The 12,262-nt window shown below is 43.3% G+C and overlaps 1 protein-coding gene across 8 annotated transcripts in view; it reads right to left on the reverse strand.

Annotated features, from left to right (window-relative positions):
* VAV2 (vav guanine nucleotide exchange factor 2) overlaps nt 1-12,262 on the reverse strand; it is a 480,427-nt gene that overhangs the window by 44,490 nt on the left and 423,675 nt on the right. The window lies entirely within an intron of this gene.

A 12,262-nucleotide genomic window follows, 5' to 3' on the forward strand; every position in this document is an offset into this window, starting at 1 on the left:
TTCTGAAGTGTTTCGGGCAATATAATCTGCTCATATTCAGCCAAATTTTTTAGAACTCATTGGGCGGCGCTTCCCAGTGCAGATGGACAATGACCCGAAGCATACTGCGAAAGCAACCAAAGAGTTTTGTAAGGGAAAGAAGTGGAATGTTATGCAATGGCCAAGTCAATCACCTGACCTGAATCCGATTGAGCATGCATTTCATTTGCTGAAGACAAAACTGAAGGGAAAATGCCCCAAGAACAAGCAGGAACTGAAGACAGTTGCAGTAGAGGCCTGGCAGAGCAGCACCAGGGATGAAACCCAGCGTCTGGTGATGTCTATGCATTCCAGACTTCAGGCTGTAATTGACTGCAAAGGATTTGCAACCAAGTATTAAAAAGTGAAAGTTTAGATTTATGATTGTTAATCTGTACTATTACTTTTGGTCCCTTAAAAAGTGGGAGGCACATATACAAACTGTTGTAATTCCTACACCGTTCACACGGGCAGATTTGTGTGTCTGATACGGTTATTCTTCTGCTATCCGGTAAGGAGCCACCCTTCAAGTATACATTTATCACCGCTTGAGTAGAGTCGCATGTCAGATTGCAGTCTTACCTGTAACATCTGGTAAGAAGTATTCCATAAGGGTACGCTTATCCACACATAAGTCATAGGAGGAACACAGAGAGTCTCTCCTACATCTGTCTGAATGCTGAGCAATCTTGAAGCAATTTTGAAGGTTGATCCTATCAGTTCAAACCTACAAGGCTTTATTCCTGTGGACTTATTTATTGGACCCTATTTTGATTTATTTTCACCACCTTTGCAATTTAAGATTTATTCTTGTGTTAATGAGGGGGCTTTTAGCACGTTGTGGAGCATGTAGATTTCACATCTTTTGGTTCCGCATCATTCTTTTTGTGGATCCGCATCAGATACCCTAGTGTGTCATCATCCATTCAACACAATTGTTGGTTTATAATTTTCACTGCATCTATTTTTACATACATTGCATGTATTAATTTGCATATTTTTAATCACTGCACGGAGCAAGTTTTGGCACACTGCATATATATTTATTCACTCTATTTATTTTGTTTACAATATTCATTGCATATACTTTTATATATATTGCAACTATTAATGTTTTGCACATATTTTCATATTGCACGTATTAATATTCCTCTGCATTGGTTCACATAACTAAGGATCATTTTTGATATGTTCCCATGTTGATTTATGGGATACATCAGAACAGGTTGAGCGCACTTTTATCCATTTTATTCATTTCTTCACTCTATTGTACTTAAGAGTTCAGGTGCAGCCCCCCCTTATTTCTAGTTAAGCGCACCCCTATACACTTATTTATACAAAAAGTCTTCATTTCATTTGTAAATGCTTCATAATATTCGTTTCATTATCAACAGCAATATATAAAGAATTAAACAATGTTTAAAATGTATACTTTTTACCTATAGTAACACTAAGTCCCCGTTCACACTGGGGCGACCTGGTCATAGACTTCAATGTTATGAAGTCCGTGCCAGCCGCTCCAAGGTCGCGGCGCGCTGCTCGCACCGCGACCTTGGAGGTCGCCCCGGGAAGTCGGAACGCCCCAGTGTGAACGGGGACTAACACAGATCAAAGTAGTAAAAAAGAACAAAAATGTACTTTAGTTTTTTTTTTTTTTTTGTCTATGGATTAGAAAAAAAAATAAAATTACTTTTTGTAAGACAATATCCCCAAAAAAACCTATTAAAACATGTTTATACATTCAACTGGATTAAGTCTATAATGTTGAAGATGTTTGATAGCTTATCCAGGCCACTTCTTCAGTTCAAATCAATGTTAGAAAGATACCCTAGCATTTATATCCACAGACACCCTTTGCAATCAATCACCATGGAATGTAGAGATGTCGATTGCCCAAGGATGCAAGGTATGAAAGTAGTGGGACCACCCTGCACTAGATACAAAATCCCATAGTGGGTGAAATGTTTCAGTCAGTTGAGTTTTTAGAAGTCTGGCATGCTGTATTTTTGGAAGGTAAAAAAAAAAAAAAAAAAAACTGTACCAATAATGCACCTCCCCTTTGAAATTAATGAAAAATTAATAAATGAATTAAAAATGCACCAGCATTTGAGTCTCATGTCCTTTTTTCACAGGTGCAAAATGCACTGGAGATGCGGCAAAAACACATATGCCTTTTTACAACATGGTAGTGTGAGCCCCCGTTCACACTAAGGCGACCTGTGAGGCGACCTTAGTGTGAAGGTCGCCTTCCATAGGGAAGCTGCGGACCCGTTCTAATAGGAGCGACACAAGTCGCTCCGACTTAGAAAAAGGGTCCGGAGCTTCTTTGGGGCGACCCGGAGGCGACCGCCATAGACTTCAATGTTATGAAGTCCGTGGTGGCCGCTCCGAGGTCGCGGCGCGCTGCTCGCACCGCGACCTCGGAGGTCGCCACCCGAAGTCGGATCGCCCCTATGTGAACGGGGCCTGAAAGCAGCTCAAGTCTGTAGAACTTGCCCTCCTATGTTGGGCCATGCATTTGTGGAGAGGTTGTTTCATCTTCCCCAACCTACAGATCTTACAAGAAAGAGATTGCTCTCAACAAAGACCATGATACAGGTGACACATCCCTTGATTTATAGAAAGAAGTAGTTTTCCCCTAGTATTGGGACTTTAAAGGCACTCACATAAAATACGCAAGTATATATATAAGAAAAACAATTTATATCAAAAAATGTGTGCAAGATAAAAACATGCAAACAGTACATTACAGAGTACACTTTGTATCAGTGGATGTCAGATTTAGACAGCAGAGAATACCCAAGTCCATTTATTTAACCACTTCCGGACCGCCCACCGTGTATTGACGTTGGTACTTTGAAGTTAAATACCAGTGTTATGACAGATAGCTGCCATAAACCTGTTTTTTTTTTACACACGGCCGGCGGTCCTCATTCACATAAAAGTGGTCCCAGCAGGGGATTTGCCGCTAGATCACTTTTATAGCCAGTGGGAGTGGTGCCCACCCCTCTCCCGCCGCTTCCCGGTTGTTTTCCCTGCTTACCGGAGCCGTCAGTATCGGGGAAACGAATCCGGTCCATTGTAGTCTTAGGCAGGAAGTCAAGTGAGGACAAGATGGCCCCCACTCAACTCTATGGCCTTGGGAGACCGGAGCCACGCCATACGTCGCTTCCTCTCAGCGGCCTTAAAGGGCCCACTTTTTTCTTGGAGAAAAAAAAATTAATTTTTTTTTTTGCTTTTAATGTAGATGTGAGATCTGAGGTATTTTTGACCTCAGATCTCACAGTAAAGAGGACATGCTTATTTCTATTACAAGGGATGTTTACATTCCTTGTAATAGGAATAAAAGTGATAAAAATAAATAAATTAAAGTAAAAATATTAAAGAATAAAAAAAAATAAAAAGGTAAAATAAAAAAACAAACAAAAAAAAAATAACGGGATTTTTGTCTTACCGTAAAATCCCTTTCTCTGAGGTTCACTGACAGACACAGCTTTAAGTCTTCAGACCATTGGGCTTTATGCTGTCTCTCTTCAGGTGTAGGAATAGGCTTAAACCTTTTTGGCTATGCCCCTAGGGCAGTCCCAAGAGGGTATACCATCACTTCCTGCTGTAGGACTCTGGTTTGTAACAAGCAGTGTCAGAAGAACGCATAACTCAACCCGAACAGAGGGGCGGGTGCTGTGTCCGTCAGTGAACCTCAGAGAAAAGGATTTTACGGCAAGATAAAAATCCAGTTTTCTCTTTCGTTCACTGATGGACACAGCTTCAAGTTTTCAGACCATTGGGATGTCTCAAAGCAGTGTCAATATGAGGGATGGGAAAAAACACAGCAAACGCAGAATTCCCAACAAGGCTAAACATAGCCAACCAGGTAACAGGAGCTCAACTAGAAACAACTGGAGCTCACCACCAGGAAAAAATTACACCCTCAAGAAGCGGAAGCCTCTGCAACCGCAGCCAGCAAAAATTTGCGGCCAAACGCTGCATCCGAAGATGCAAGTACATCCACCTCATAAGACTTTGTAAATGTGTGTACAGACAACCAAGTAGCTGCCTTGCACACCTGAACCACTGACGCCTGATGACAGAAGGCCCAGGAAGCAGTAAGCGCCCTCGTAGAATGCGCTTTAACAAGGAAAGGAGGAATCTGACCCTTAATAGAATAGGCCTGCACCACCGTCTGCCTGATCCACTTGGAAATGGTCGCAGCAGATGCGGCCTGCCCCTAATGAGGTCCATTCCGTAAGAACAAATGAAGAATTGGATTTTCGAATCGGTTCAGTCACCGCCAGGTACACTTGAATCACCTTTACCACATTTAAAGGAATGTAAGGCAATTTCTTTAGGATTTTTTGGCTTAGGACATAGGGACGGTAACACAATAGCTTCATTCAAATGAAACCCTGAGACAACCTTAGGAAGGAACGCCTGTCGCAACCCCACTTTGTCCCTATGAATTACCAGGTAAGGTCACAGACAGGACAACGCAGCCAACTCAGACACCCTACATGCGGAAGTAATAGCGACTAAGAAGGCCACCTTCTGCGACAGAGTGAGCAGAGGAAGTTCATGAATATTTTCACAGGGAGGCTTTTGAAGCACTGACAGTACCAAATTGAGGTTCCACGGAGGCACCAGGGATCTCACCGGCGGAGCCAGATGGGAACTCCCTGCACAAAAGTGTGAACCAAGGATCTTGCCGCCAACGGCCTTTGGCTCTGGGCACCATCAAAGGCCAGGTTTCAGCTTTGGCCATATTTTTACAAATGTTGATCTACACCAAGTTGTAGAAACTCCAACAGGTGAGACACAGAAATGGAACGGGGAGAAACCCCCGAGAATCACACCAAGTAATGTACACCTTCCTGACTCTATGATAAACCCCCCTAGAGGTAGATTTCCCAGCTTTTAACAGGAATCACCGACTCCAACAGCCCTCTGTCCTTCAGCACCTGGCTTTCAATAGCCAGGCCATTAAAGCCAGCGACCGTACAGCAGGATGGAAAATTGGCCCCTGAGACAGAGGATCTTCCCTGACAGGAAGTTTCCAAGGAACGTCTGCTACCAGCCTTATTGGGCCTGCATACCAAGACTGGCGAGGCCAGTCTGGAGCCACCAGAATGACTGGAATTCCTTCTACCTCGATTCTGCATAGCAGTTTTGACAAAAGTTGTATTGACAGCGTGTAGAGAAACTGACAGGGGGAGGCTGCAGGATCTTGCATCAGATAAGTACAGACCAGGGCAAGCAGTTGATCTGAGAGTACCCAGTACCTTAGTACCTGCAAGTACCTTGATACTGGGAGTAGTACCTTAGCAACTGGGAAAAATACCCTAGCAACCAGGAAAAATACCTTAGCAACAGGGGAAATTACCCTAGCAACCCAGGAAAAATACCCTAGCAACTAGAAAAAACACCTTAGCAACCACAGGAAGATTACCCTAGCAACCAAAAAAAAACCTTAGCAACCGGGGGAAAATACCTTAGCAACCAAGGAAAAATACCTTACCAACTGGGGAAAATAAATACCTTAGCAGCCGGGGAAAAATCCCTTAGTGACCGGGAGGAGGGCTGTAGTGACTGAGGGAGTGCAGTAGCGACTGGGAGTAAAAAAATCAGTGAGTGCCAGCGAGTGTCAGTGAGTGTCGTGGAGTACCAGAGGGTGAGAAAGTAGAGTTAGCCACACAGGTCAGACTTAAATTACTAAATCCCCATCAGATTAGATTAGTGGGTACAATGGCGGGTGTGGAGATGCGATTCGGTGTACATCTTGTGGCATGTATACGTTCCTCGATCAGGCGATCGAGGGCGAATACAGCTGCACAAAATCTAAGCAGGTTGCTTCCCTGGAAGCTCAGGTCCTGAATCTAGGGAAGCAACTGGCAACACTGAGAAGAATCTCCATACTTTAGGAGAGCTGGGAACGTACCCGTCAGGTGCAGGCAGGGGCCTGCACAGAGGAGGGCGGAGATACAGGGGTGCAGGCATCAGAGCAGAGTAGATGGGTGACAGTAGATGGGTGACAGGGGTAGAAGGGAAAAAGGCAAGGAGGCCAGTCCTGGGCTGGAGCACCCCAATACATATGCCCCGTTGTGTGGTGTTGGGCAAACCAGTCAGGGACCAGCATTGCTGGAGCAGAGCCACGCCCCTAGCTGCCAGGGGAAGAACTCCTCCAGTGAGGCTGGGAGAAAGGGAAAGGAAAGACAGGTTCTGGTGGTAGGGGACTCAATTATTAGAAGGACAGAAAGGGCAATCTGTCACAAAGACCGTAAGTGCCGAACTGTCTACTGTTTACCGGGCGGACAGATTACTGAGTGGGCTGGGGAAGACCCAGCTGTCATTGTACATGTGGGTACCAATGACATAGGCAGAGGGAGATGGAGAGTCCTAAAAAACGATTTCAGGGACTTAGGCGCTAAGTTGAGGAGCAGGACCTCCAAGGTAGTATTTTCAGAAAAAGTACCTGTACCTCCAGCCACACCAGAGAGGGAGTGGGAGATAAGGGAAGTTAACAAGTGGCTGAGGAGCTGGTGTAGTAAGGAGAGTTTCGGGTTCCTGGAGAACTGGGCCGACTTCTCAGTTTCCTAAATCCAAGGTGGGTATGGGGAAAAATTGCAAGAGCAGCCTAAAAACAACATCAAACGAGGATTTAGTATGCAACCGGACAAAATTACGAGGTTTGCATACCAATGCTAGAAGCCTGGCCAACAAGATGGGAGAGCTGGAGCTGCTGATGTATAAAGAGGACTTAGATTTTGTGGGGATTACAAAGACTTGGTTTGACAGCTCTCATGATTGGCTAGCGACCATTCAGGGGTATTCCCTTTATCGCAGAGATAGAGAAGGTAAAAAAGTGGGAGGGGTATATCTGTATATTAAGAACAGCGTACAGGTAAATATGAGGGATGATATTAATAATGGAGCTATGGATGAGGTAGGATCCCTATGGGTAGAACTTCAAAGGGAAGGCACTATGGGAAAAGTAATATTGGGTGTAAGCTATAGACCCCCCAACCAGGAGGGGGGAGGCGGACTTCCTTTTACAGATTGGATTGGCAGCAAGGATGGGAAATGTCATTATAATGGGGGACTTTAATTATCCAGATATAGACTGGGCAGAAGGAACCGCACATTCATCCAAGGCTCGGCAGTTCCTAAAGGTTTTGCAGGACAATTTCATGGGTCATAGATATATTAAGGGAGTGTCTCCACAGGATGGCCTCTGTGGACACTCATAGGTATGAGTGCCACGTCCGAATTAATCAATATTAAAGGAGAAAAGTATAGCTATTGCTATCAAAGATGGTCTTTCTCGGCACAGCAATCAACACTAGTATTAAAAAATACAGTGGAACCTTGGTTTACGAGTGCCTTTGTTTACGAGCATTTTGAAAGACGAGCAACATTTTTTAAAAAAATCTGTCTTGGTATACGAGCACTGTCTTGATATACGAGCAGTTTTATTACACTATAACCATGCCATCCCCTCTGTTAATGCCCTCTGTCACATGTTATTATGTGTCCCAGTGCTTCTACTGTATGTGAAGATGCCGATATGTACTTATCAAAGTGTTTCCCTGCACTTACTTTGTACGATTCCTGTCCCTGTGTCTCTCTCTGGTTTCCGTCCCCTCTGCTATCCCCGGCGGGAGGGGCCGATCACTCCTGACGTCATCTGAGGAGGAGGGGGAGGAGAGCTGCAGAGCAGGACTAAGTAATCACACAGTGCCACAGACTCTTTAATAAAGTATAAATCAGCATTTGTTGTGTGCAGTGCAGGCACAGGGACACATGATGTTATTTAACAGAGGAGATGGCATACTTTTACTGCACAGGAATGTACTTTATATATAATACAGCATATCTTTATTCATTACATTAAATGCTTGTGGAACGAATCATCTGAGTTTCAATGCTTTCCTATGGGAAAACTTGCTTTGATATACGAGTGTTTTGGATTACAAGCAAGCTGCTGGAACCAATTATACTCGCAAACCAAGGTTCCACTGTATAATTTTATTGAAAATCCATTAAAAAGATATACATGTAACAAAAAATAGTACATAAAAAATGTAGGTATTAATTCAGATAAAAAAACAGATCATAACATCAGATATCATAAATGACCCTCAATCACCGCAAAAATATTTTTGAATGGTGATATAATGTACACCTGATACTTAGTCCAAGACTGTAGTAGGTACAGGTGTATGTTCGGTGTTTGAGGGATTCACGGTGATACAATTGTCCTCTACATGTTTCACGTATACATTAACGCTTCTTCAGGAGGATGTAATACAGAAAGAAATCTTTTAATATATGAGATCAGTATCTGGTGTGTAAGTTCCAATGACAAAAACCGGCCCAACTGCTACAAGGAACACACGAGCCTTATCTGCTTCACACCAACAACACTGTCACGGTTGCAATTTCTTGCACCGTGAACAATCTTATGGTGGAGCAGTGTTTGCCATGAAAAAATGATACAAACCCAAACAGCCAGACACTACCTAATACTCTAAGCAGTGCGGGACTGGGCATATCTTACAGTTGACAGATTAGGTTAGGTGTATGCTACACACCACCAGTATTTGTCGCTTTGCTGATATAAGCTAACTACCTTCCTATACATGAATGGTCCCCAATCAATATAGCATACATAGCTTTGGAGACCTACCAATTTCAGCACCTTTTAATTGCAAATGACCAACAAAGTTTTTAGTATATACCGTGACGGTTTTTGTCATTGGAACTTACACACCAGATACTGATCTCATATATTAAAAGATTTCTTTCTGTATTACATCCTCCTGAAGAAGCGTTAATGTATACGTGAAACATGTAGAGGACAATTGTATCACCGTGAATCCCTCAAACACCGAACATACACCTGTACCTACTACAGTCTTGGACTAAGCATCAGGTGTACATTATATCACCATTCAAAAATATTTTTGCGGTGATTGAGGGTCATCTATGATATCTGATGTCTTGGATCTGATGTTATGATCTGTTTTTTTTATCTGAATTAATACCTACAATTTTTTCTGTACTATTTTTTTGTATATCTTTTTAATGGATTTTCAATAAAATTATATTTTTTAATACTAGTGTTGATTGCTGTGCCGAGAAAGTCCATCTTTGATAGCAATAGCTATACTTTTCTCCTTTAATATTAATTTCATGGGTCAGATGGTGAACGCACCGACAAGAAACAATGCGGTACTAGACCTACTGATTATCAACAATACAGACCTGCTCACGGATATAGAAATACAGGGCAACTTAGGAAATAGTGACCATAGGTCAATTAGTTTTAGTATTAATCATGGTAATAGGAAACACAAGGGTAATATAAGGACACTGAATTTCAAAAGAGCCAATTTCCCAAAACTGCGCTCTTTGCTAGAAAATATCAATTGGGATAGAACCCTGGGAACAAAGAACACGGAGGAAAAATTAGAGTGCTTCAAGAGCATACTAAACAAAGGGATTGGCCAGTGCATTCCAAAAGGGAATACATTTAAAAGAGCAAAAGTAAACCCCCGGGTGGCTAAACTCCAACATAAAAATGTATATTAATACTAAAGAAAAGGCCTTCAAAAAATACAAGGCTGAGGGGTCATTGGCAGCATTCAAGCATTACAAAGAGTGCAATAACAAATGTAAAGGCGAAATCAAGGCGGCTAAAATAGAACACGAGAGACATATAGCGGAAGAGAGTAAAAAAAAAAGAAATTCTTTAAGTATATAAACAGTAAGAAAGCGAGGCCAGAACACATTGGCCCCATAAAAGATGAAGAAGGGAAGCTGGCCACAGAGGACAGAGAGAAGGCGAAAGTGTTAAATAATTTCTTCTCTTCAGTCTTCACAAAAGAATCGGGGGTCTACAATAACCCAGCTTGTAGTGATAAATTAAATACCTCAGGAAGTACCCCCATGGTTAACAGAAGATAGACTTAGAACTAAACTAGAGAAACTTAACATAAATAAATCACCGGGACCGGATGGCTTGCACCCGAGGGTACTTAAGGAACTCAGCCAGGTGATAGTCAGACCATTATTCTTGATCTATAAGGATAGTCTACAGACGGGTATGGTGCCAGCTGATTGGAAAAAAGCCAATATGGTACCAATATTTTAAAAAGGGCCAAGATATATCCCCGGTAACTATAGACCTGTCAGCCTAACATCTGTAGTAGTTAAGATTTTGGAGGGGATGTTAAGGGACTATATACAAGACTTTAGTAATGAAAACGGTGTTATTAGTAGTAATCAGCATGGTTTCATGAAAAATCGTTCTTGCCAGACCAATCTATTAACCTTCTACAATGAAATGAGTTGCCATCTAGACAAAGGAAGGCCTGTGGATGTGGTGTATCTGGACTTTGCAAAGGCATTTGACAGAGTCCCCCACAAACGCTTACTGTAACTAAGGTACGTAGGTATGGACCATAGGGTGAGTACCTGGATAGAGAACTGGCTCCAGGGGAGAGTCCAGAGGGTGGTGATAAATGGGGAGTACTCAGATTGGGCAGAAAGTGTGGAAAGTGGGGTCCCCCAAGGTTCTGTCCTGGGGCCAATCCTGTTTAATTTATTCATAAACGATCTAGAGGAGGGGATATCCAGCACAATCTCAGTATTTGCAGATGATACTATACTAAGCATGCCAATATCTTCTATGCAGGATGTGGAAACCTTACAAGCAGACTTGAACTAAATAATGGGGTGGGCAATTACATGGCAGATGAGGTTTAATGTTGAAAAATGTAAAGTAATGCACTTGGGCATCAGAAACACAAAAGCAAGCTACTTACTAGGGGGGAGAACCTCTGGGTGAATCTAAGATGGAAAAGGACCTGGGGGTACTAGTGGACAACAGGCTTGGCAGTGGCATGCAATGCCAAGCCGCTGCAAGCAAAGCCAACAAAATACTGGCATGTATAAAAAAGGGGATTCACTCCAGAAATAAAGAGATTATTCTCCCACTCTACAAGACCCAGGTCTGGCCACATCTGGAGTATTCCGTCCAGTTCTGGGCACCGGTCCTCAGAAAGGATGTGCTGGAACTGGAGAGAGTCCAGAGAAGGGCAGCAAAAATAATTAGGGGAATGGAGGACATCAGTTATGAGGAAAGACTACAAGCATTGAACTTATTCTCTCTGGAGAAGAGACGCTTGAGAGGGGATATGATATCAATGTACAAATACTGTACTGGTGATGACCCTAGCATAAGGAACAAACTTTTCAAAGAAAGGGAATACAATAAGACACATGGCCACTCACTAAAACTAGAGGAAAAACGGTTTTACCTTAAAATATGTAAGGGGTTCTTTACTGTCAGAGCAGTAAGGATGTGGAATTCTCTTCCACAAGCAGTGGTATCAGCAGGGAGCATCGATAGTTTCAAAAAACTATTAGAAGGGCACCTTAAAGACCACAACATAAAAGGGTATACAATGTACGGTTAACAGCAAACAAACACACATCATAGGTTGAACTGGATGGACTGATGTATTTTTTCAACCTCACAAACTATGTAAATATGTATTGGAGGAAAGGCGTAAATCAGACGATACTAACTCCAAGGGGCCACAAGGGCGGTGTCGACCTGCGGATCCCAAGACCTTGACACTAACCTCTGCTACTTCCTGTTGAGACGGGAAGCCAGCAGGTCCACATCGGGGTCCCCCACCGAAGACACAGTTGATGAAATACCTCCAGGTGAAGAGACCATTCTCCAGAATCCAACCTCTGCCGACTGAGATAGTCCGCTTGCCAATTCTCTACCCCTGGAATGTGCACAGCAGAGAGGGCCGGAACATATTGTTCTGCCCACCTCAAGATGCCGGCTACTTCCTGGGCTGCCAGGGCACTCTTTGTGCCCCCTTGATGATTGACATATGCCACAGCTGTAGCATTGTCCGATTGTATCCGCACAGGGCGTCCCTGCAGATGATCCGTCCATTGAGACAAAGTCTGATCCCCCGAATCTCCAGGATGTTGATCAGCAACCTGGACTCCTCCCGAATCCAGACACATTGGGCCGAACACACTCCTAAGACACCTCCCCATCCGGACAGACTGGCAATCCGCGGTGATTACAGTCCAATAAAGGGGAAGAAAGGATTTTCCCAGATGTAGGGCCAGGGAGCAGAGCCACCATAGAAGAGACAACCTCTAGCCCTGACTCAACAGGATCAGATTGTCCGACAGCGGATCCTTGTTCCATTTGATCAGA

The sequence above is a fragment of the Pelophylax lessonae genome, assembly GCF_965119305.1.
Source record: "Pelophylax lessonae genome assembly, chromosome: 7".
In the NCBI taxonomy this organism is placed as follows: Eukaryota; Metazoa; Chordata; class Amphibia; order Anura; family Ranidae; genus Pelophylax; species Pelophylax lessonae.